We start from the raw sequence: 26,957 nt of genomic DNA on the forward strand, positions 1-26,957 counted from the left end.
CCAGAACATTTGGTGCCAAATCCAGCATTAATACATTTCAATGGAAATTAATGCCGGATCCGGCAAGTGCGGTAGTGTTCTGAGATTTTGTCCGGTCAAATACCGTACAAGGGGTAGAATGGAAGCCATCCTGATGCATACTGAATGGATCCATTCAGAATGCATTGGGACAAAACTGATGCGTTTTTTCCAGTATTGAGACCCTTTGCTGGATTTCAATACCGGAAAAGAATAATGCTAGTGTGAAAGTACCCTAAGGCAGGCCCAATGCCTTGTAGGGCTAGCTCAGCTGAATGTAACAGGACCATCCCTTGGTGCACTTAACAGTTCATGTGCATATGGATTAGGCCTCTTTCCCACGGGCATGTGCGTCCCGTGGTCGTGCTGCGGCCCGCAGTCTGTGGGGCAGCCGCAGTGGATCTTGGACCCATTCACTTGATCTGCAAATACGGTCCGCAATACGACAACGGGGCGCACACGCCCGTGAGAAAGAGGCCTTAGAAGTGCATTGAACCGTATCAATACATTCAGCTGAGATAGTCCTACAAGACATTGCAGCTGGTTTGAATTTCCTGATGACAGATACTCTTTAAAATGTGCCATACACACTACATAAAAGTAAGCCAAAGCTGCCAATTACAGTGGCTTTGGACAACTATGGGACCTCCTCTGTGCATGGGACCTCCTTACAATCGCCAAAAAGGCAGATAAGAGAAAGTAGGATCACATCTCCCACAAGAACAATGACTATTTTTATCTACTATATGAGAGATAAATCACTGCCAAAGAAGTCTAGCAACGGTTAATTCCCTTCTCCTGATTGAAATAAACATGCACTCTCACGTGAGCCACGCATGCATGTTTATGGAGGAGTTGGCGAAGTAGCTGTCGGCTAAACAAATGTTTTCCTGACAGCTATCTCATTAGTATGACCAGCTGAGATATACTGATTTAAAGCTCTGCTTACTCTGGAATTCTAAGTCTAAAAGATGACCTCTTCAACACACACAAACTGGAAAAGCTGTCAATAATTAAATAAGACCATCCTCCTGATGCATGGATAAAAAAAAAATCAAGCAAAAAATCTGTAATATGTGTACATATTAAATATATATACAGTACAGACCAAAAGTTTGGACACACCTTCTCATTCAAAGAGTTTTCTTTATTTTCATGACTATGAAAATTGTAGATTCACACTGAAGGCATCAAAACTATGAATTAACACATGTGGAATTATATACATAACAAAAAAGTGTGAAACAGCCAGTAGCGTCCTGGCTGCCATGGTTACTGATCGGAGCCCCAGCGATTAAACTGGGATTTCGATCGGAACTCTCCGCTGCCACCAATGATCGAGGGGGGAGGCCACACTCTGGCCACCAATGAAACTAATACAATAGAGGGAGAGAGGGGGCTCCGGGGGGGCCGCACACTGGCCACCAATGAAACGAATACAGTAGAGTGGGGGCCGGGGGGCCGCACTGGCCACCAATGAAATTAAAACTGGGGAGGGAGGGGGGTCTGCCCCCTGCTGCCTGGCTGCCCCTGATCTCTTACAGGGGACTATGATACGCACAATTAACCCCCCTCAGGTGCGGCACCTGAGTGGTTAATTGTGCTGATCACAGCCCCCTGTAAGAGATTGGGTGCTGCCAGGCAGCAGGGGGCAGTCATGTACACAGTTCTTAGTATATTCTAGCTTGAAGCGTCCCCATCACCATGGGAACGCCTCTGTGTTAGAATATACTGTCGGATCTGAGTTTCACAGTCTAACTCATATCCGACAGTATATTCTAACATAGAGGCGTTCCCATGGTGATGGGGACGCTTCAAGTTAAAATATACTATCGGATTGGAGAAAACTCTGATCCGATGGTATAATAGGGACTCCTGACTTTACATTGAAAGTCAATGGGGGACGGATCCATTTGCAATTGCACCATATTGTGTCAACGTCAAACGGATCCGTCCCCATTGACTTGCATTGTAAATCAGGACGGATCCGTTTGGGTCCGCACGGCCAGGTGGACACCAAAACGATTTTTTCTCCATGTCGGTGGATCCTCCAAAAATCAAGGAAGACCCACGGAAGAAAAATCGGACACGGATCACGGACCTACGGACCCCGTTTTTGCGGACCTTAAAAAAAAACGGTTGTGTGCATGAGGCCTTCTAGTGTGGATGTGGAAAGGGTAAGGTGTTTAGAGGTAATAGTGACAGCAATAGTAGTGGCAGCAGTAGCAGCACAGCATAGAACAGACAAGGCAGCAAGTAGATATGTGGGCTGTGTTAGGGTAGTAGTAGTTTAAGACCACTTGAAAAATGGCAAGGCTGGCTGACAAGGCTAGCATGGCTGGATCTTAACAATGTTCCAAGTAGAGCTTCAACATGCAACAAGAAGAAATGGGAGTGAGACAAAACATTTTTTGAGCATTCAATTTAATGAAAACAACGAATAAACTGAAACAGGCTGTTTTTCCGCTGTTAAAAAGTTTAGGACCACACCTCCAAATAAAAACTAAACCCCCCCAAAGCAGAATCCAACTTCCCAACATGAACTCAGTAATGAGTAGCTCCGCCGTTATTGTTTATCACTTCCAAAGTTTGGCATGCTTGATGCAAGCGTTTCCATGAGGTGAGTGGGAACATTTCTCCAAGTGGTGAAGACGAAGGCCATCTACTGTCTGGAACTGTTGTCCATTTTTGTAAACTTCCCTTGCCATCCATACCCAAAGGTTCTCAATTGGATTTAGATCAGAAGAACACGCAGGATGGGCCAAAAGAGTGATGTTATTCTCCTGAAAGAAGTCCCTTGTCCTTCGGGCATTGTTTACTGTAGCATTGTCCTGTTGAAAAACCCAGTTGTTACCACACAGACGAGGGCCCTCAGTCGTGAGGAATGCTCCCTGCAACATCTGGACATAGTCAGCGGCCGTTTGACGCCCCTGCACTTCCTGAAGCTCCATTGTTCCACTGAAGGAAAAAGCACCCCAGACCATTATGGCGCCCCCTCCTCTGTGGCGCGTAGAAAACATCTCAGGTGGGATCTGCTTGTCATGCCAGTAACGTTGGAAACCACCAGGACCATCAAGGTTAAATTTTTGCCCATCAAAGAATAAAACTTTCTTCCACCTTTGAATGTCCCATGTTAGGTGCTCTCTTGCAAAGTCCAAACGAGCAGTTCTGTGGCGTTCAAGGAGACGAGGTCTTTGAAGACGTTTTTTGTTTTTGAAGCCCTTCAGTCTCAGATGCCTTCTGATGGTCAGTCAGCACCAGTAAGGGCCTTAATTTGGGTCAAGGATTGTCCAGTGTCTTGACGGACAGCCAATTGGATCCTCCGGCTCAGTGCTGATTAAATTTTTTTTGGGTCTTCCACTTGACTTTTTTGTTCCATAACCCTCAGGATCATTTAAGAAATTCCAAATGATTGTCTTACTGTGTCCCACCTCAGCAGCGATGGCGCGCTGTGAGAGACCCTGCTTATGCAGTTCAACAACCCGACCACGTTCAAAAAGGGAGATTTTTTTTGCCTTTGCCATCACAACATGTGACTACCTGACAGAAAATGACAATGAATCCACATCTTTGCACAGATTTGGACTTTTAAAGGCATGTGGTCCTAAAATTACTGTTTCAGTTTAATCGTTATTTTCAATTATTTGAATGCTCAAAAAATGTTTTGTCTCACTCCCATTTCTTCTTGTTGCATGTTGAAGCTCTACTTGGAACCTTGTTAAAATCCAGCCATGCTAAATATGATTTTTTTGCCATTTTTCAAGTGGTCTTAAACTTATGTTCAGGACTGTATTAACCTTTGAAATATATACCGTATTTTTCTCCCCATAAGACACATTTCCCCCCACCCCCAAGATGGGGGAAGAACGCAAAATGTGCGGCGCATTGCTTGTGTACGGTACATCGCAGGCTGCGTGATGCACGGAATCCGGACCCATTCATTTCAATGGGGCGGTGTACATGTGCGTTTGTTTTAACGCATCACTTGTGCCATCACTTGTGCGTTACGTGAAAATCGCAGCATGTTCTATTCTGGCCCCATAGAAGTAAATGGAGCAAGTGCGGATGCGATGCGTTTTTCACGGATGGTTGTTAAGAGATGTTGTTTGTATACCTTCAGTTTTTTTATCATGCACGTCCAAAACGCATTAAATCGCATTGAACCCGCTCAATAAAAACTGAACAACTGAAAGCGATCACAGACAAAACTGAATGACTTTGTTTGCAAAATCGCATGTTTTTCACTGAAGGCATTCGCAACGATCGTCTGCAAGGGGCCTAACATTTTCACACACAGCATCTTATTAGGAATTAGGACTTCAAGGAACTGCTCAATAAATGCTATTGCACCCAGTTATTAGGCATCTAATGGTCTGTGACTAAGAATCTCTTTCATGGTTTTGTTCATGGAACACTGATTTTGACTACAAATTATTAGAACCACGGTCATCGGTGTCACTGACCGTGGCAAACATGGGTTAAGTCACTAAAACCTTAAAGCCCTCTAAACAATCCAATCTTTTGTGACTCAACATGGGATCATCTCAAAATCTGTCTATAATCATAGCATGTGTGCAGAAAGATAAGAAAGTATCCACATAGAAGACCTACAATCATCAATACATACAATAGCGTTGTTATCACTAAGCATAGCAATACTTCTAGTTACAACCCATCTAAAGTGCTAAAAACATAAACCGTGGGGGGGGGTTAAAGCAATGTGAGGAGAAGTACATGTGCTTACAGGAACTTGCTCCCTGATTGTAGTGCTTTAATTATTTATTCAACTGCCCTGCATTACTGAGATCTGGCCCCATAGTATTTGGCAAACCACTTCCTAAGGCCTCATGCAAACGACCGTTCTGTTTTTTGCGGTCCGCAAATTGCGGATCCACAAAACAAGGAATCCGCCCGTGTGCCTTCCGCAAATTGCGGAACGGAACAGGCGGCCCATTGTAGAAAAGCCTATTCTTGTCCGCATAACGGACAAGAATAGGACATGTTATATTTTTTTTGCAGGGCTACGGAACGGAGCAACGGATGCGGACAGCACACGGAGGGCTGTCTGCCTCTTTGCGGCCCCATTGAAGGGAAAAACAACGGCTGTGTGCATGAGGCCTAATGCAGACATTTTCTGTTTTTATTTTTTCATTTAATTTTTTATTCCCTTCTGGAGCCATAACTTTTGAATTTTTTATTCACATAGCAATATCAGGGCTTGATTTTTTGCAGGTCAAGTTGCACTATCTAATGGCACCATTAAATATTGCTTATGATGTAGTGAGAAGCTGGACTGCTATGCTGTTTCCATAAGCCCAGTCACTTGGGACCAACACTTAGGCCCCCTGCACACGAACGTGTGCTTCCCGTTGCCGTATTGCCGACCGCATTTGCAGATCCGCAATACACGGGTGCCGTTACGTGGGCATTCCGCATCACGGATGCGGACCCATTCACTTGAATGGGTCCGCAAATCCCGAGATGCGGAATGGAAGCATGGAACGGAACCCTACGGAGTGCTTCCGTGGGGTTTCCTCCCGTACTTCCGTTCTGCAAAAAGATAGAACATGTCCTATCTTTTTGCGGAACAGCCGGATCGCGGACCCATTCAAGTTAATGGGTCCGCAATCCGCTGCCCCATGGACTGTGCTCGTGCATTGCGGCCCGCATTTGTGCGGGCCGCACCACGACCACGGGGCGCACACGTTCGTGTGCAGGGGGCCTTAGTCTGATCTTGCCCTGGAAACAGCAGGATGGGACAATCCATGTAAGTTTTAATATATCCAATGCCCAAAAAATAATGCACCTAGGAGAAATGTTGGATTACTGAAAAACTCATGTAGCTATGTCTCAGGGAGATATGTAAATTGGGTGCAGGTGTGGTCTATTTAGACACTAAGTTTTGCCACAAGAGGGCATAAACACACTTTTACTGCTGCCCTATAAAAAGTCTCTCAGAGGCTACATTTGGGTAGTGTACCTCTTGGTGAGAGTATGCTGACTGCTAGACATGCCTCTACAATGCACTCGAAGACATTTTGCCCAGTGAGAGAAGAAGGATGGTTGTTTTGGTGAATTGTCTGCTATCTAGGCCGTTCTGACCTTGCTGTTTGGTGTTATGTATAGTAGGCTTGCAATTCTTAGTATTTACTTACTTAAACCTGACCAAACAAGACTTTAGTAGACATCCCAGATGTGATAAAGTTTCAAACACAAAATCATGAATGATAATCTAAAAAATAATATAGTTATTTTTTATAATGAAATAAAAAATAATGAAATTTGTCAAAGAAAATTTTATAAACATCCTGAGTGTGATAAATTTTGAAACATGGGACTGCACAAAGTCCGACATCACAATCACGACAATGGAACCTGGTTTCTTTTCAGACTTTCTTTCCATTGCCATCTCTCTTTGAGCAGCAAACCACGCACATCCTGGTAGGTGCTGCCTTTTTTGCGGTTGGCAGGATGAAGTCGATAAAGTGACGACCAGTCAGGCGTTCTGGGTTGACAACGTCAACAGCACGACGTCCAGGTCCGTTCACAGCTACTGATGGCGTCTGGTGGTTGACAAAAATCCGCTCAACCACTTTCCATATAAAGTCAGAATGAACAAGAGGCTTGTCACTCTTTGCTCTGTGCAGGATATATGCATTCCAAAGGCGGGGTTGAACTTCTTGCTTTTACCGGTGTAAATGACCGAATTCCAGATGTACCCAGTGGATGACTCGCAGAGCATGTAGGATGCCAAACCGCGCTCTTTTGGATGCAATGTACTGTATCCAGCTTAGGCGTCCCTTGTAGGCCATCAAACTTTCATCTACGCTGACGTCCCTTTCTGGCACGTAGGTCCGCTGGAAATTGGTCACAATAATTTGCCATACCTCCAAGATTTTTTTTAGTTTGGGCGCAGGATGTGTGGCCTGATCAAATTCTTCATTGTTTGTGAAGTGGAAATACTTCATGATGAGGGAAAACCGGTATTCGGACATCACGGTGCCAAAAAATTGAGTGGTCAGTAACTTATTGGTGGTCCAGTACCATTTCTGGAGCGGTTTCCCCATCACCCCCTGAAGAATGATTAGTCCCAGAAACTGCCACATGTCCTCTTTGGTCACCGGTTCCCACTTTCTGCTTCTGGAAAACGTGGCATGCAGCGTAGCGGTGAGGAATAATTGCAGGTATGCCAGAGGGTTGTCACACTCAACATCTACCTTCATCCCAGGTGATCCAGTCAACGGGAATCTTGGGGGGGAGCTACCTGGTCCGTATCGCAGTCAATAGGGCACCAAGTACGCACATGGCTGAGGTCAGGTGCAGGATCATCGCCGTTGTCACTTGCCAGATCAGTGTCAGACGACAAATCTCCCCACAACTCACTGTCGCTCAGTTCTGCGAGCATCTCCGTGTCACTCAACTGGTCCAAAAGCGCTTTTGTAGTAAAGTAGCGCTTTTTTGATGCCATGTTATAAATATTTTATGGGCACAAATGAAAGTAAAATGGCAGGCAAGGGGCACTGTACAGTAATCAAATGTCAGATCTGAGGTTATACAGCGTAATCCTCTCAAATTACAATGTATAGCCTTTTTTATGTGTGTGTGTCATTTTTTATGTTTATATTTATTTGAATTTCCCGTCCAGTTCCGCTCGCAGGGAATGGAACCAGGAAGTCAGATGCCGGCTGGCGCTCTCGCCGGCGATCACAGCGGAGGACATCGCTAGATCGCCGGCATAAGGTGAAGGGACTCTGCAATGTTACCCCAAGCGTGAATCGGGGTTACTGTTCCTGGCAGCGAAAATTAACCCCGAGTCACGCTGGGGAATACCGCCAGGGAGGTTAAAGAAGCAATCGTTTCTGTAAGTCATAGCTAGGGATGACTCCTCAATATCTCTCTGACGTGTCCACCATGAGTTTCCATCAGCCAACTTTGAACCATTTCTTAACCATGGTCTAAGGACTGTCAGTCTCTCAAAGTCACTCTTTCAGGGCTTCCAATGCTTGAGTTCTACCCTGAGGTTTTAGGGCCTCTTCTATCACATCTTCTTCCTTCAGCGGCCAGCTCTTCGCGATCAAATGTATGTAGTAAGTATGATTTAATAATTATTATTTTTTTATTGTACACTTTAATATTAAACTTAGATGCCTCAATCAGTGATGAACGCGCCATCTGAGAGGTACAATGATGGGGAGCGGCACAATCGCCACTCCCTGTCAGTGCACCCACTACTTACCAAGAAATGCCCTTTGTGACGAAGCAATCGGTCACAAAGCAAATTTTATTGTAAAATTTGGTGACGCAGCTAAATCAAATTTAAAAAAAACTTCGCTCATCACCAACCATAACCCATAAGCATTATAGACATGTGCAGTGTAAATATGTGACCTATAATGTGTCAGCATATCTTCTGTACTCAATATAATGTACTCACAAATCTCATAAACGGATAAGCAATGGGTGTTATAACAGGCATATTTTGTTCTGACACCGACCTCCTGCAGTATAGCATGTACTGTACTTTCCCTAGATAAGAACATGTCCTTCGTAAGAGTAAGGGCTCATTCACATGACTGCATTTATGTGTCCACATCCGTTTTGCGGAACGGATGCGGACCCATTCATTTCAATGTGGCGCAAAAGATGCGGACAGGACACCGTATGCTGTCCACATCTGTACTTCTGTTCCGCAACCCTCCAAAAAAGAAGAACAGGCATTTCTATCATAGGGCTGGCCATGTGTGTTCTGCATTTTGCCGGTATCCGTGTTTTGCGGTTCCGCAAAACACATACAGTTGTCTGAATGAGCCCTAATTTAGTATTCGAATTATGCTTTGCATAATAGTAGTATGGAAGCTATTGTTTTGACCTCCTCACCTTACACATTTTTAATACTTCAGATGAGTTGTAAGCAAGTACTGTTAGGCCTCATGCACACAACAGTATTTTTTCATGGTCCGCAAAAACGGGGTCCGTAGGTCCGTGATCCGTGACCGTTTTTTCGTCCGTGGGTCTTCCTTGATTTTTGGAGGATCCACGGACATGAAAAAAAAGTCGTTTTGGGTCCGCCTGGCCGTGCGGAGCCAAACGGATCCGTCCTGAATTACAATGCAAGTCAATGGGGATGGATCCGTTTGACGTTGACACAATATGGTGCCATTTCAAACGGATCCGTCCCCATTGACTTTCAATTTAAAGTCTGGAGTCCCTTTTATACCATCGGATCAGAGTTTTCTCCAATCCGATGGTATATTTTAACTTGAAGCATCCCCATCACCATGGGAACGCCTCACCATGCGGCCCCCCCTCCCTCTATTGTAATAATAGGTTGGTGGCACAGTGTGCGGCCCCCTGCCCCCCCCTTCCTCCCTCTATTGTAATCATTTGTTGGTGGCACAGTGTGCACCCCCCCCCCCCGCCCCCCCTTCCTCCCTCTATTGTAATAATTTGTTGGTGGCACAGTGTGCGCCCCCTTCCATCTGAATCAACTAATTAACTCTAAACACCTGCAAAAGATCCCTGAGGCTCTTAAAAACTCCCAGCCTGGTTCATTACTCAAAACCGCAATCATGGGTAAGACTGCCGACCTGACTGCTGTCCAGAAGGCCATCATTGACACCCTCAAGCAAGAGGGTAAGACACAGAAAGAAATTTCTGAACAAAAAGGCTGTTCCCAGAGTGCTGTATCAAGGCACCTCAGTGGGAAGTCTGTGGGAAGGAAAAAGTGTGGCAGAAAACGCTGCACAACGAGAAGAGGTGACCGGACCCTGAGGAAGATTGTGGAGAAGGACTGATTCCAGACCTTGGGGGACCTGCGGAAGCAGTGGACTGAGTCTGGAGTAGAAACATCCAAAGCCACCATGTACAGGCGTGTGCAGGAAATGGGCTACAGGTGCCGCATTCCCCAGGTCAAGCCACTTTTGAACCAGAAACAGCGGCAGAAGCGCCTGACCTGGGCTACAGAGAAGCAGCACTAGACTGTTGCTCAGTGGTCCAAAGTACTTTTTTCGGATGAAAGCAAATTTTGCATGTCATTGGGAAATCAAGGTGCCAGAGTCTGGAGGAAGACTGGGGAGAGGGAAATGCCAAAATGCCTGAAGTCCAGTGTCAAGTACCCACAGTCAGTGATGGTCTGGGGTGCCATGTCAGCTGCTGGTGTTGGTCCACTGTGTTTTATCAAGGGCAGGGTCAATGCAGCTAGCTATCAGGAGATTTTGGAGCACTTCATGCTTCCATCTGCTGAAAAGCTTTATGGAGATGAGGATTTCATTTTTCAGCACGACCTGGCACCTGCTCACAGTGCCAAAACCACTGGTAAATGGTTTACTGACCATGGTATTACTGTGCTCAATTGGCCTGCCAACTCTCCTGACCTGAACACCATAGAGAATCTGTGGGATATTGGGAAAAGAAAGTTGAGAGACGCAAGACCCAACACTCTGGATGAGCTTAAGGCCGCTATCGAAGCATCCTGGGCCTCCATAACACGTCAGCAGTGCCACAGGCTGATTGCCTCCATGCCACGCCGCATTGAAGCAGTCATTTCTGCAAAAGGATTCCCAACCAAGTGTTGAGTGCATAACTGAACATAATTATTTGAAGGTTGACTTTTTTTGTATTAAAAACACTTTTCTTTTATTAGTCGGATGAAATATGCAAATTTTTTGAGATAGGAAATTTGGGTTTTCATGAGCTGTATGCCAAAATCATCAATATTAAAACAATAAAAGGCTTGAACTACTTCAGTTGGTGTGTAATGAATCTAAAATATATGAAAGTCTAATGTTTATCAGTACATTACAGAAGATAATGAACTTTATCACAATATGCTAATTTTTTTAGAAGGACCTGTACTGTCGGATATGAGTTTTCACGAAGTGAAAACTTAGATCTGAAAAAGCTTTTATGCAGACGGATCTTCGGATCCGTCTGTATGAAAGTAACCTACGGCCACGGATGCCAATCTTGTGTGCATCCGTGTTCTTTCACGGACCCATTGACTTGAATGGGTCCGTGAACCGTTGTCCGTCAAAAAAATAGGACAGGCCATATTTTTTTGACGGACAGGATACACAGATCACGGTCTCGGCTGCAAAACGGTGCATTTTCCGATTTTTCCACGGACCCATTGAAAGTCAATGGGTCCGCAAAAAAAAACTGAAAACGGCACAACGGCCACGGATGCACACAATGGTCATGTGCATGAGGCCTTACTCTGTGATTGTCTTGTATATGGCTATTTTTCATTCACGTAGTAAAAGTTATGTTTTAAAAGGGCTTACCAGGCTCCTGATACTGATGACCTGTCCTCAGGCTAGCTCATTACTATCTGATTAGCTCCTCCACTGATCAGTTCTTCCCTGCAGTCACTAGTGCTAGAACTAGCTCTTGAATGGAGCAGGACGTACAGCGCTGTTCAAAGTGTAGTGGCCATGCCGGGTTACTGCAGCTCATTCCCATTCACTTAAGTGGAAGCTGAGCTGCAGTAACCCAGCACAGCCACTACACTTTGAATAGCGCTGTACGTCCTGCTCCATTCAGAAGCTGGCTCTGGCACTGGAGACTGTAGGGAAGAACTAATCGGTAGAGGAGCGGGGTGACTTCCACCAATCAATGAGATATCCTGAAAACATATCTTCAGTATGTATAAGGAGTCTGGGAAACCCCTTTGAACCCTTCTTGCCCGGTGCCGTAATAGTACGGAAGCAGCGGGACATGACTTGCCGACCAGCGTCGTACTATTTACTGAGCGCTACTATTACTGCAGCTCCTGCACCTACCCGATCAGCGGCGGGGTTCGGAAGTCTCTGATAGCTGGACCCCTGCTGTATGCAACGGCATCGGTGAAAACACAATAACCCTTGATGTGCCGCTGTCAGCGCTGACCGTGGCACGCGCAATGTCTGTGTGGGGATCCGAGCATCCATCGGGCCCCTGCGCTGCTGTAACGGGGACCTAATGGCAGGGAAGGCAGCCCAATGCCTTCTTTAGGCATCGTGGCTGCCTTCCATGTAACCCTGTGAGATCTAGCCCCCTGCATCTCACAGGAAGCAGGCTGTAAGTGTATTACTCTGGTAATACACTTACAGCCAATGCATCACACTACAGAAGTATTGTGATGCATTGTAAAGTGGATCTGACCCCCAAAAGTTGAAGTCCTAGAGTGGGACAAAAAAAAAAAAGTTAAATAAAAGTTAAAAAAATAAAGTTTTACAAAAAAAATAAAGTTTTATCAAAATAAAGTTAAAAAAATTGGGAAAAAAAGAAAAGTAGACATATTAGGTATTGCCGCGTCCGGATCGACCAGCTCTATAAAAATATCACATGACCTAACCCCTCAGGTAAACACCTGTCAAAAAAATAAAATAAAAACTGTGTTAAAAAAACATTTTTTTGTCACCTTACATCACTAAAAGTGCAACACCAAAATATGCCCCCCAAAATATCACAAATCTAACCGTCACCTCATCCCACAAAAAATGAGCCCTACCTAAGACAATCGCCCCCAAAAAAATATATGGCTCTCAGACTGTGGAGACACTAAAACATGATTTTTTTTTTTGTTTCAAAAATGCTGTTATTGTGTAAAACTTTTATAATAAAAAAGTAGACATATTAGGTATCGCCGCATCCATAAGAACCTGCTGTATACAAATATCACATGAACTAACCCCTCAGATGAACACCATAAAAAATAATAATAATAAAACAGTGTAAAAAAAGCAATTTTTTTGTCACTTTACATCACAAAAATTGCAACACCAAGCAATCAAAAAGGTGCATGCGCCCCCAAATAGTACCAATCTAACCGTCACCTCATCTTGTAAAAAAATTAGACCCTACCTAATACAATATGTCAAAAAAAAAAAAGGTATCACTCTCAGACAATGGAGTCACTAAAATATGATTTTTTTTTCTTCAAAACTGCTATTATTGTGCTAAAGTGAAATAAATAAATAAAAAAGAAAAAGTAGACATATTAGGTATTGCCGCGTTCATAATAAACTGCTCTATAAAAATATCACATGACCTAACCACTCAGATAAACACTGTAAAAAAAAAGTGTCAAGAAAGCCACTTTACATCACAAAAAGTATGACAGTCGCCAATTTTTTTTTTTTAAACTATGGCTTTCAGAATATGGAGACACTAAAAAATCATTTAAAAGAAAATAATGCTTTATTATGTAAAACTGAAAAAAACAAACAGAAAAAGTAGTCATATTTGGTATTGTTGTGTCCGTAACAACCTGCTCTATAAAAATAGCACATGATCTAACCTATCAGATGAACACCGTAAATAACAAAAAATAAAAACAGTGCCAAAACAGTTATTTTTTGTTACCTTGCCTCACAAAAAGTGTAATATAGAACAAAAATAGTATTAACATTTCTTTGGAGTTTCTACTCTAGGGGTGCATCAGGGGGTCTTCAAATGTGACATGGCAGCTTAAACTTACAATGCGAAGAGAAGATGTAACAAAGTTGCGGCACTCACCGGAACACTAATAACCTCTTTATTCAGACTTCCTTAGAAGACAGCATGAAGGATCCAGGGCCGGACACAATGTTGCAAGCGGCGACGGCCGTTTCGCGCGTGGGATCGCGCTTCCTCAGGCCGCTGAATACGTCATCGCGCACACATGCGCTTTATACAGGCGGACAGGGGGGCGGCCGGCGCCGCCAGCCACTATCGTGCGCCCGTGAATTGATGACATGGATTAAAAACATGCAAGCAGCAGGTACAATTGTGAGCGCTAAAAACAAGTTAATCAGCACAAAGCCTTCCAAAAACCATATGGCGTTCCTTTCCTTCTGCGCCCTGCCGTGTGCCTGTACAGCAGTTTACGACCACATATAGGGTATTTCTGTAAACTACAGAATCCGGGCAATAAACATTGAGTTTTGTTTGGCTGTTAATCCTTGCTTTGTTAGCGGAAAAAAATGGATTAAAAAGGAAAATCTGCCCAAAAAGTTACATTTTGAAATGTTATCTCCATTTTCCATTAATTCTTGTGGGACACCTAAAGGGTTAAGAACGTTTGTAAAATCAGTTTTGAATACCTTGAGGCGTCTAGTTTCTAAAATGGGGCCATTTATGGGTGGTTTCTATTATGTAAGCCTCACAAAGTGACTTCAGACCTGAACTGGTCTTTAAAAAGTGAGTTTTGAAAAATTTTCAATTTGGTATTTTTTTATGAATAAAAATGACATTTTTTGACTCAATTTTACCACTGTCATGAAGTACTTTATGTGACGAACAAACAATCTCAGAATGGCCTGGATCAGTAAAAGCGTTTTAGGGTACTTTCACACTTGCGGCTAGAGTTGTTGCGATAGCAAATTTTTTATTTGATTTTGATACTATAAAAAAGTATTGTGATACTCGATACCATTCGTTACCACGCTAAAAAAATAAACCAAAAAAGCCACGTGCATTCCGCATTTTAAAAAAAAGGCGAATCGCGCATTTTTTTTTCTGTTCCGGCGTATACACCGCATAGATTTTTTTCTATTTTAATAGTTTGGACTTTTTCGGACATGGCGATATGTGATATGTTTATTTATTGTTTATACTTAATATTTTGGTGTTTTTTTTTTTTTACTTTTTATTAAATAACTATTTCCCCCCTTAGGGGCTAGAACCTGTGATTTTTTCATCCCTTGTCCTATTCACCCTAATAGAGCTCTATTAGGGTGAATAGGATCTCACACTCTCCCTGCTGCCCTGTGCATAGTACACACAGCAGCAGGGAGCTGACTATGGCAGCCAGGGCTTCAGTAGTGTCCTGGCTGCCATGGTAACCGATCGGAGCCCCAGGATTACACTGCTGGGGCTCCGATCAGAAGCTGCCACTGCCACCAATGAGAAGGGGAGGGGACCCTGTGGCCACTGCCACCAATGATTTTAATACTGGGGGGGTTGAGGGGGAGGGGGTGCTGCGCCACCAATGATAATTAACCTTCAATAAAGGAGGCGGGTACTGACAGCAAATCAGCGGCAGTTAACCCCTCAGGTGCCGCACAAAGCGACTTCAGACCGGAACTGAGGTCACTTTGAGTTAACCCCTCAGGTGCCGCACCTGAGGGGTTAACTGCCGCTGATCGCAGCTCCCTGTCAGGGGCAGGGTGCCGGCTATGTGAGTCTGCTGCCGACACCCGCCTCCTGTATTAAAAGTTAAAGACGACCTTTCATGGGTTTGGACTTAGTAAAGTTAGCAGGACATGTACAGCGGCTCCCAGGGATCTCCCTGCACCTACTATTATTCCTGGGCGCCGCTCCGTTCGCCCGCTGTGCCCCGATTACAGTCTCCTGCTCTGTATGCTAATTACTATCGGAGCAATGGGGAGGAGACATCAGCTTCTCTCCTGGGCATTCCTTCTCCCCTGTGCTGCTGAGAACATGAGCGCGCTGCTGTCAGCGCAGCCCAGTATCGAAAAAATGGAAATCCTGGTATCGATACAAAAGTATTGATTGGGTATCGAAATTTCGATACCCGCAACAACCCTACTTGCAGCAGAGTATTCCGGCAGGCAATTCCATTCAGTTTTAGCAGAAACACTTAATGCCGGATCCGGCACTAATACACTTCAATGGAAATTAATGCCGGATCCGGCATTCCGGCAAGTGTTCAGGATTTTTTGCTGGAGAGAAAACTGCAGCATGCTGCGGTATTTTCTCAGTCTAAAAAAAACGTAATAGGGACTGAACTGAGGCATCCTGAACAGATTGCTCTCCATTCAGAATGCGTTAGGATAAAACGGATCAGTTATTTTCCGCTATTGAGCCCCTAGGACGGAACTCCATACCGGAAAACAAAAACGCTAGTGTGAAAGTACCTTTAAAGTTATTACCAAATAAAGTGACACATGGCGGATTTGCATAAAATGGCCTGGGCAGGAAGGTGAAAACTGTCCCGGGGTAGAAAGGGTTAATGTCTTCACTTGATTATAATCCTGCTTTGATAGTAGTTTATGTTATGGGCTGGCTTGAAAATACATAAAAAATGAATGAGCCACAAATGTTTGCTTCTGGGTACAGCATTGCAACATTTACGGTGCATTCACATGACCGTGTTTTCCGGTTCTGCATTTTGCGGACCACACATGGCTGGCGCTATATCGAAAATGCACGCTCTATATTGTTGGCGGGGCTGCGGAACAATGGGTGCAGAACAAGGGATGCAGTCAGCAGCTTTTGCGGCCCCATTGAAATGAATGGGTTGGCATTTTGGGGTACGGATGTGAACCCAGAGTTACGGTGGTGTCAATGCACCCTGGATGGTGCCCTCTTGAGTGGAGCTGTGCCCGCTTTTTCCCCCCTCTGCTATGAGCCAGACAGATCTCCGTGCTGGGATCAGGGAGAGTCAGGGGGGTCCAGGAGTGGAATGGTTGGCTCACACGATGATACAGGGCAGAAAAAGCGGAGCTGAAGAGCAGGGACAGGAGAAAAACCCCAAAAGATGGAGAGAATGGCAGAGTTAAGGAGGAGGCACTGAGAGAGGGAGTGTGTGGGGGAGCAGATAGAGAGGGAAAGACTGAGGGAGGAGGAGAGATGGAGGAGAAGATACACTGAGCCTGGTACACAGAGAGAGGGCACAGCTGCCAGGGCTGGACACACAGGGCCTCACTCTACCCTCATCAGCCATCACAGCACGGTGACTGGCATCAGGCAGTGAGGCGGGCACAGCTGGCACACTACATCGTGCCCTGGGGGGTGGACGCAGCAATCCTGTAGAGGGTCAGACTGTACCCAACCTCCATCACCTGGCACCTAGTATACTGTGGAGGAGAGGCTGAACTGGGGGCACAGGAACTGGAAGACCCCAGAGATGGAAGTGAGTGAAGGCTGGAGCTGAGCGCGGAGTTAAGGAGGAGGCACTGAGAGGAGTGCGGGGGGCAGCAGAGAGAGGAGGAGGAGGGCTGCACCGCCGAGAGATGGAGGAGACGATCCACACATGGAATGCTCCATCATGCACTAGCCTCCTGCGGTAGACAGGGAGCCGTCCGCCTCCTCACAGCCGGCGGGTCCTGACAGCACGAGGACTAAACTTATCCGGGGAGATGTGACAGCAGAGCACGGGCAGACACCCCGGGTCATGGGACATCCCAGGCGGCAGGACAAAGCCTCCCCCTCTAGAAAGTACTGCTAACAGCGACCAGGTAAGAGCGGGGCTGCTGACGGCTGCGGGCAGGTAGTCGTGTGTCCGTGGCTGCTGGCGGCTGCGGGCAGGTAGTCGTGTGTCCGTGGCTGCTGGCGGCTGCGGGCAGGTAGTCGTGTGTCCGTGGCAGGGGCTGTGAGCGCTGAGCTCCGTCATGGTCTCCATCACGTGGCGGGTCAGCCTGGCTCTGGGCACTGGTGTCATATGGGCAGCTCCTCACTCTGGTGGCACACATGCATGTGGAGCGGGGCTGGTGGCCTCCGGCACATTGCGCTGCCTCCTCCGTCACAGCTGCTCCGGGGAAAGTGCGGAGGATGCGGAGATTGTATAGCACTTCTCCAGAATGGGCTCCAGAAGAGCTCAGCCCTAATGCTTGATAGTTCTCTCCCCATGGCTGGAAGTGTGACCTGTCAGTGGCCTCTGTGCCCATCCATCTCTGGCATTCCACCTCCCCATGCCCTATCTATCTATCTATCTATCTATCTATCTATCTATCCATCCATCGTATTGCTCCCCCATCTATCTATCTGTCTATTTCAGGTATCTACTGATCATCTTTCCATCCGTCTGCCTATATCACGTATGTCATATATCTATCCATTTTACTATCTGTCATTCTATCTATCTAAAACATATCTAACTACTGATCATCTAGTACTCCCCTAACTGTCTGCCTATATCATGTCCATCATATATCCATCCATTTACTATCTATCTGTCTATCTATCTGTCTATCTGTCTATCTATTTATTATCTCTATCTATTGATCTCCCTTCTGTCTATCTGTGTATCTACGGTATCGATCTTATATCTATCTATCTTCTATCTATCTCCTATCTATCTATCTATCTATCTATCTATCCATATATTCTTCATCTATCTATCTATCTATCTATCCATCTAATCTATCTTCTATTTAGCTATCTATTCTTCTCATATCTTATATCTAGCTGTCTATCTATCTATTATCTATCTATCTCATATCTATCTATCTATCTATCTATCTATCTATCTATCTATCCATCCATCCATCTATTCTTCTCATATCTAATATCTAGCTGTCTATCTACTTCTCTATCTATCTAGTCTTCTCACGTCTACCTATCCATCTATTCTTCTCATATCTAAGATCTGTCTGTCTGTCTATCCATCTTTTTCTGGTTGTCCTGTCGGTTCACCCCTTCTCCATCCAGGAATCAGCTGGCTGCTGCTCTTGATGGGATCGCCTCCTCCAGTCCCATGTTCTGAGAATTATCTGGATGGTGGGGATGATGATTCTGCAGTGTCGCCATTCTCCTCACACACGAGGCTGACTCCTGTAGTCTGGTCTGAACAAATGCTTTGGACATTTCTCTCCTTAGTGTCTGGTAATGGGCAGCAGGTCCCCAGCACAGTTCATTAATGGAAGCTTTTATCCATCCAAGGTCTTTCACCCACATAAGTAAAGCTGTATGGTGGGGACTGGCATCTAGATCTACTTCTGTTCTGCCAGCGAAACTTCCACATAATTGCTGCCGACAAAGGAAACCTGACTTCATCCTTATTTTACTGTGAAGAAAGAATAATTAAGATGAGGTCGCCAAAGGGTAATTGTCTTACATTGGAGGCCTTTTATGGTGACATCTAATGTGCCGACCAAAGTATTATAGTATTCCAGTAATAACTGTGCTTTAAAATGCATCATTCGAGGTCATTGCATATGTGCTACCATGGCAATGGTTAAAGGGGTTGTCTCATCACCACAACCTGTTTCCACGTGAATATTGGAAATGGGGACATCTTGCATGAGCCAAAACAGGGGGCTACCAACAAGCAGCATCCCCACTCAGTCCAGATGGCCATTCATTTCAACAGTCACGTGTAATACTACATTTCGCCTGTAGTGGCCGCTGCAGTAGAACTGAGCAGCCAGCAGTTACTTCACCCAGCAAGATCATCTGCCTCTGGAGTGGCTTCAATTAAAGGGGTATGACTGATTGATGACCGGCCATGATTTCATGGAGAACCGATGCTTGAAGGACTAGGCACCAGGGAGAATAGACATTTGATGTTGCCCATAAAAATATTTTCTTCCTAAAAGGATGTTGCCCTAGCGCCAGAGCAGACATATCCAGCTAGTGGTTCGGGTCACGTGCAGGTAGAAGAAAGCATTGCCAGAAGAACCAGGTTATATAAGATCTCAGCTAAGGAAGATCAGCAGTGTATCTAGAATGGCCCAGCTCCATTCTGGATATCTACTTGGTTTGCACCGTTCCTTGGGTTTACTGTCCATCATATCACCATCCTGTACCTAAAAAGGCTGTTATTTGCAGTTACTGTACGGTTCAGGAAGAGCCATCTGGAATCGAACTCCATGCCCATTAAATTCAGACATGTTTATGGCTCCTGTAAACATCATAAGTATGCAATGTGCTAGCTTCATTAATCTCCCCCTGATTTCCATACAACACCTATAAACTCCTTGGACCAGCTCCTCTTTGTCCATTTGCATTTGGTGCATTTATTAATGTGGACCTGTATTCATTTTACTAACTCCCCCAACGTGCCGAGATTTATTACCTTCGGTAGTGCTGAGCTTGCTTTGTGGAGCTACTGTGGCTCGGACCGAGCGGCTGAATGCACATGGAGAACTTCTGGGACATCATGGCGCTAATTTGGTTTATTTTAAACAGAAGGGCTCTATAAATTACAGATATGGCCTGGCTGTGTGACAGTATCCTATCCTTTTCATTTCTTCTCTCTCTGTATCCCCCCCAACTCCTTGTACTGCATAGCTGATCAACCTGGGCCACCTGGTTCATGCGGAATAGGGCTGTCCTCCAGAATTTAAAATTGTTAACAAAGGATTAGCTCATTTTTTGGACCTCACCCTCCTTCTCCTCTTCCCCTGCTCCTCCAATACACCACCTGGTTAGATGCCAGCAGCCCAGAACCTCTTCTCATGTACGTACATACTTATGTACTTACAACTCCAGTACTAAGATGGAAGTGCCACCTGACTGAAGCCAAATACCGTAGGCCTCACACATGGAAATGCACATGGGAACCATCTCAAAGCTTAGAAATGACGTAAAGGGGTTTCCTGAGTGTTCAGGATAGGTCGTCAGGATCTGATTGGTGGGGGTCTGACTCCCGGCAGCCCCACCAATCAGCTGTGTGACGAGGCTGCGGCACTCCAATGAGCGCTGCAGCCTCTTCCTAGGCCAATTAACCCCAAAGAAAAACAGCAGCAAATATATAGTACAAAAGATAACAGATTTTATTAGACTAATACATTTACAAAAATAAAATTGCATAAATATATACCGGTATATATATTAGCAGCATTACATTCCCAGGAAAAATGCCCACAGGACCACTATACATAATACATCAAAGTAGGATGCTCCTGTAGATATAAGGGGATGACATAAATCCCACCCAAAAAAAACATATAAATAAAGCGCAAAGTGCCAAAGTATAGATCAATGCATGCAGGAGACAATTGTATAAAGTATACAGACCAATGTAGTCCTAATCCTGACACGTGTTTCGCGGTCGCTTTCTCTCATCCCGTGACACATGACATCACTGGCCTCGAAAGAGGCCTTGGGGCTCCACGGAGTGCTGCAGCCTAGTCACATAGCGGTGGGAGCGTCAGGAGTTGGACCCCCACCAATCAGATTCTGATGACCTATCCTGCATATTAAACACTCCCAGGCAGCAATAGCGCCTATAGAGACGTTAGTGTGTATATCTGTGTATCTGGAAGGGGTGGTACCATAATCTAGGCTCTTGGTATCAGATTACTTCAGGAGGGTATTTGCATTTATTGCTTTTAGGTATTGTATTATGACATCTGCTGTGTGTAATTTAGGGTACTTTCACACTAGCGTTAGAAGAATCCGGCAGGCAGTTCCGTTGCCGGAACTGCCTTCCGGATCCGGAAATCTGTATGCAAATGAGTATCATTTGTTTCCAGATCCGGATCTGTCTGACAAATGCATTAAAATACCGGATCCGTCTCTCCGGTGTCATCTGGAAAAACGGATCCGGTATATATATTTTTTCACATTTTTAAAGGTTGCCGCATGCGCAGACCGGAAAACTGGATCCGTCAATGCGGCAATTTCCTGAACACTTGGTACCGGATCTGGAATTAATACATTTCAATGGAAATGAATGCCGGCTCCGGCATTCCGGCAAGTGTTCCGGAATTTTGGCCCGAGAAAATACTGCAGCATGTGCGGTATTTTCTCTGGCCAAATACTGTAAGAGTGACTGAACTGAAGACATCCTGATGCATACTGAACAGATTGCTCTCCATTCAGAATGCATTAGGACAAAACTGATGCGTTTTTTGCCGGTATTGAGCCCCTATGACAAAACTCAATACCTGAAAACTTTAACGCTAGTGTGAAAGTACCCTTGCATAAATCAGCGGTATGTATACGGGGTGGTGTGTATACATGGCAGGTTATCATGTTGTACAGTGATATTACCTGGTACAGTGCATTTTAATGGGGATTATTTAATGGGGTTCTTCGGGAATTATTTAAAATGGCCTCCAGCAACCTGTCCTAAAAGCAGGACTGGCTGCCTACACTTGCAGAGCTCCCTGGGGGGTGTGATGGGGCAGGGCCTCACTACATTGCTGTCACGGATGATGTTGCAGATAGCTGGAACTTATGAATAAACGTCCGACTGGCTTGATCCCAAACTAAGGAGCATATAGCTGAGCCCTATAAAACCCTAAGAGCTCTCCCTGACTGCTATGCCCATGCAAGGGTCTCAATGGTAGACGACTGCATGCCCACGTACCTAAGACTGTGTGGCACCTGAAAACCCTATAATAGTGAGGGGACATGACCACCGGATCCCTGCACTTAATACGGATGGAGTCAGGGTCACCTAGAATCAAGCCAGCAAGGAAACACAATACATGAAAAGACTTATCTGAGTAAACAGCAGCAGCAGCCTCCAGCAGTGAATACTTTATCCAGGAAGTAGTATACACCGCAAAGTGAGGCAGTATGGGAGGGAATATAAAGGGAGACGATTAGTCTAAATAGGTGACACCTGGGAGAAGGAGATGAGAAAGTGAAACCAAAACAAAGAACATCATGTAAGAGGTAGAGAAGGACGTCTACCAGACCTTCTCACAGAACTGTCGGTGACAATTGCTCTACCATAGATGGTAATGATGTGGACCTGCCTATGATATGCCATCATGGCTGAGCAGCCTGATAGGAAAACTCATCAATATGTAATATAAGCAAGTACCAGAGTGTAGTGAGCCTCACCCCCCTTCTCCAAGGCAGCTCTGCAAGTGTAGACAGCCAGTCCTGCTCACATTCTAGGACAGGTTGCTGGCGGCCATTTTAAATCTTTCCCAGAGAACCCCTGTGATGCTATTAATTATTTATGGTGGTTTCATTGGGATTCTGTATAATACTGTAATTTAAAGACATGGCTGCTTTCTTCTACAAACAGTACCACACATGTCCACCTGACACAACCTGGTGTGATGCTGTTTCCAGAAGAAGCGGACATGTTTTGCTACTCCTGTACACCCCTTTAAGGTCTTTATGAGTGACCACCATACGGCAGTATTTTGTAGCACTGTATGGCGCAATGATTTTGACACTGTAAAGCAATATTATTTGAGTGCTTTATAGAACTAGAATGTGTATAATGTGTGTAGGTGCTATATGGGGCTGATATTTTGGTAAGTTTGGTGGTTTTATGTAGTCTGGACGCTGGCATTATTTGGGAATGATATAGCATTGTTATTTGGGCACTACACCCCACCATTTTATACATAGTGTTGTTAGGACTTAATGGCGGCATCATATATCAATACTGTGTCAATGGAAACAAACCTCTGATTATTTACCATGGACAGGCTCTGTACACATCTGTGGCCTTGTTGCATATAGCAGTGTTTCCCAACCCGAGATCTGTTGAGGTGTTCTGCCGTTTTGACAGGAAACATGGTACTATATGCCAGTGTTTCCCAACCAGTGTGCCTCCAGCTGTTGCAAAACTACAACTCACAGCATTCCTGGACTGCCTTTGGCTGTGCGGGCATGCTGGGAGTTGTAGTTTTGCAACAGCTGGAGGCACACTGGTTGGGAAACACTGGCATATAGTACCATGTTTCCTGTCAAAACGGCAGAACACCTCAACAGATCTCGACAGACTCCATTATAGGTCAGCGGAGTCTGACAGGTCTCGTCCATGTCCGTTGTCTTTTCCCTGTATACACAGAGCCTATCAAGGCTTGTTTTCTCTCAGGACTGATATATCAGACATTGTACTAAGGCCTATAGTGTTCGCAAATCATTCAGCAAGTGAAAAGTGAGATTCATTTACCTGTGATTGACATTGGCAACAACATAATCAACTAATATTTGTATGATGTTTATGTTTTTTTTGTATGTTTTTGCAGATTATTGTTGTTATCCGGAAGCTAAACGAGTGGTCCTATTGTTCTCTTCTAGTTCTCCTTGCATTGCTGAAGAATTGGTATAACTGATTAGGATACCCTTGTGCAATCTCAGTGCTCAATGGAGACATACATTACCTAATAAGATATATGAGCAGCGTCTAGAAGTAGGAGGTTTTCATGAATAAAACAGGAAATAAAGCTAATAAACACACCTTCATAACATCATGTGTGACATAAACTTAACATCACATATAACATTTATGACCACAAGGGTGGCTCTCACTGGCAGATGGTATAAGGGACCAGGAGGGTGCCTCCAGCTTACAAACAAGGCTGGAGTACCCCTCAGACTACTGATTTTAACTGAGGCTTTATAGCCCATGTAGTCACACCCATACACAGACACACCCAGTGCTCACACACACAGAAGGGATTTAACCCTTCCTACACCAGACAAGGGAAGTCAGCAACTTAAAGGGGAAGTGAACACACAAACAACCCCGTGCACACCAAACATGGAAAGTGCACACCTATCACACAAGTTGCCAGAGACAACCGCCTGCTATGACAGCGAGCAGCCTAGCAACCAGCTCCAGCTGCTGTACTACCACATACCTAATGTTGCCAGCGGCAACCACAAGTGAGGCAACAAACTAGCGGCCCTCACCTGTGATTGAACAAGCAACCAAACCGCAGACAACAGCAGGCAGTTCAGGAGCCACGACCATGGCCATGGCCGTGACACTAGGACACGGTTTTCATGAACAATAGGGGTTCCAGCAGTCAGAACCCCTAACAATCATGCCTTTTATTACCGATCCTTTGGACAGGTGGTAACTGTTTTTCATGAACCAGCCCACTTAAAAGGGTTTTCCGGGATTTTAATATTGATAAATTATCCCCAGGATAGGTCATCAGTATCAGATTGGCAGGGTCCGACACATGGGAAGAGCTCCGTGAGAGCACAGCCTTCCCTTCATTGTTTACCTGCTCGCCGTCGACATCACAGCGGTGAGCAGGTGTAATTACAAGAAGCCGTTCCATTCACTTCAATGGGACTATTCAAGTTTCTAAGAAAGAGCCAATCTATAGAAGTGAATGGTACGGCTTGTAATTACACCTTATAACCGCTGCAATGTCAACAATGAAGGGAAGGCTGCGCTGGCACGGAGCGTGGCTTTCTCTTAAAACCAGCTGATCAGCAGGGGTGCCGGGTGTCGGACCCCTGCCGGTCTGATATTGATGGCGGTGGGAGGCATTGATAGGACCGAGTCTCCAAAGCATCGCTGGGGGGCATTTTAGGGGTCGGATTACCCCTTTAATTCAAACTCTATGGGGGCAATTCACCAAGGCTTTATTCACCAAGGCAAAAATGTGGTGTAAAGGGCTTTTTGAACAAAAAACTGATGACTTTTTGTGTTTTTTTCGCAATTATTGCCATGTTTTAAAAAAGTGAGTGGCGGTTAGTAGAAGGGGTGGGACCACTGTGGCCCGACACATTTGCTATAATTTACATCAGAAAACTTGTGAAAATTTTTACTGAAATCTTCTCAAGCCCTAGGAGGAGTAGATTTCAGTTTCTGGTGTACAGACATCAAAAAATGTGACAAATTTATTAAAATTGTGCGCCGATCTCTAGTAAATAACACCTAACGTGAACCGAACCTAAACATTTTGGGGGGAATTTATCATGAGGGTTATATTTGATATTCAGTTTTGCTTGAGTCTGCATCGACTAAGGCATGCAGATGCGGCAGGCTGTTCTGGCCGGGGACAGCCTGCTGGATCCATGAAAACCAGGCGCTACTGCATGCTGCCGAGATACCAGGCCAGCCCTATTCACTATAATGGTGGCCGGCGGAGATCTGGCCACAACCCGGCAAATATGCCAAGGAGGGGCCGGACAAATACCGCTTCACGCAGCAGTTTTCTGCATATTTGCCAGGTAGCGGGCTCATCTCCTCCAGTCCCCATTATAGTGAATAGGGCCAGACTGAATCTTGGTAGTGACAGGTGTTCATGGATCCTGCCGGAAAAGCCTGCCAGACATACTTACTGCAAATGTGAAATAAGCCTTAATTTGCATTATAATTATCAATGTTGCACATTGCTTGTTAAAATTTGGTACATTTCTAACTCCAGTTTTTCTCTACACCACCCCCTACTGGAGAGAGTTTTCAACTTTTATTTTTCAATTTTTCGAAAATGTCAAAATGATAAAGCTAAGGTTAACTGCAGTAACACAGTTAGCTACAATCTACTCTCTAACTCTCTTTTGAAAACCTGATTGAGCGACGTAAATATGAAAAATGTTGCACCAAAAGGTCACAAAGTCCTATTTTGCGACATTTCAAAGCCAGAAGTTAGGATCTGTGAAGCTCAATGTATTTCAGAGTATTGGTAATTGTGCTGGACATACAGTATACCGGCAGGTCTGCTTGGTTAATACACAGTTACATGTAATAGCTTTTATCACGGCCTGTGTGACATGAATCGATTATGTTAATTACTGTGAGAATATGGACAAATCGTTAAAGCGCTCAGCCACTTTAGCAGAAGAGAAGAAAATTATTTCTGTTGGAAAATAAAATGTTTATGTGATCATATGCATCCTGTGATATATAAAAAGTCTAAAACGTGTTTCCTAGTCTGCTGGCTGTAGTACTCAGGCATTCTCTGCAGAGTGGGCTAGTACCTTTCTACTTTGCATTTCATACAGTAGGTAGTTGTAATGCTGTGCATGAATTTTCAGTGTAACACTACTCCAGGCAATATTTCCAGCACTCATCTTCATTCCATGAATATCAAACCGTTAATATACTGGATTTGAAAGTACTATGTTATACTTTAACTTACAATATAGTACATGACTGCTGTTGATTCAGTTCAGTGTCCTGCTGCAGCTCATACAAGATGCTAAGAGCTCTCCTCAGAAGGGGTTAATCACTCGTTTGTTTTATAATGGATATAGCCAGAACCTTGAAATGCTATTGTTGTTTTCTTCTTTTTATTGTGCCTTTAAAGGGCCGTTGACATATGTGGCTTTAATGTGGCAAACAGAAATAAAATGAGCGGTTGACCATAATCCAGTAAATGTGAGCTGACCTTGAAAACATTCAAATGTTTTAGGTTTAAAGGCTAATGACATGATAGTGGTTACCTTGAGTAAAAATTAAAGTTTCAAGATGCAATCTTCATTCCTTCATTCATATTTAGACCCCCTGATATTAAGTTCGCAACCCCACTCCTGGTTTTAGACTTGTTTTTATTTGGCAATATTCCTTCCCAGTAATACATGCTGGATGTGAGGTCTGTGTGGCCAGGATGCTGCTGTCTTCACTAGCTCTC

At 44.7% G+C, this 26,957-nt stretch overlaps 1 protein-coding gene across 2 annotated transcripts in view; it reads left to right on the forward strand.

Moving 5' to 3' along the window:
- Nucleotides 1-16,764: 16,764 nt before the first annotated feature.
- Nucleotides 16,765-26,957, forward strand: part of ADGRB2 (adhesion G protein-coupled receptor B2) — a 509,181-nt gene continuing 498,988 nt past the window's right edge. For both annotated transcript variants that reach the window (XM_044285131.1, XM_044285132.1), the window contains exon 1: nt 16,765-17,180. The gene's annotated coding sequence lies outside the window, so the exon portion shown is untranslated. The remainder of the gene's footprint in view (nt 17,181-26,957) is intronic.

The sequence above is a fragment of the Bufo gargarizans genome, chromosome 3 (assembly GCF_014858855.1).
Source record: "Bufo gargarizans isolate SCDJY-AF-19 chromosome 3, ASM1485885v1, whole genome shotgun sequence".
NCBI lineage: Eukaryota > Metazoa > Chordata > Amphibia > Anura > Bufonidae > Bufo > Bufo gargarizans.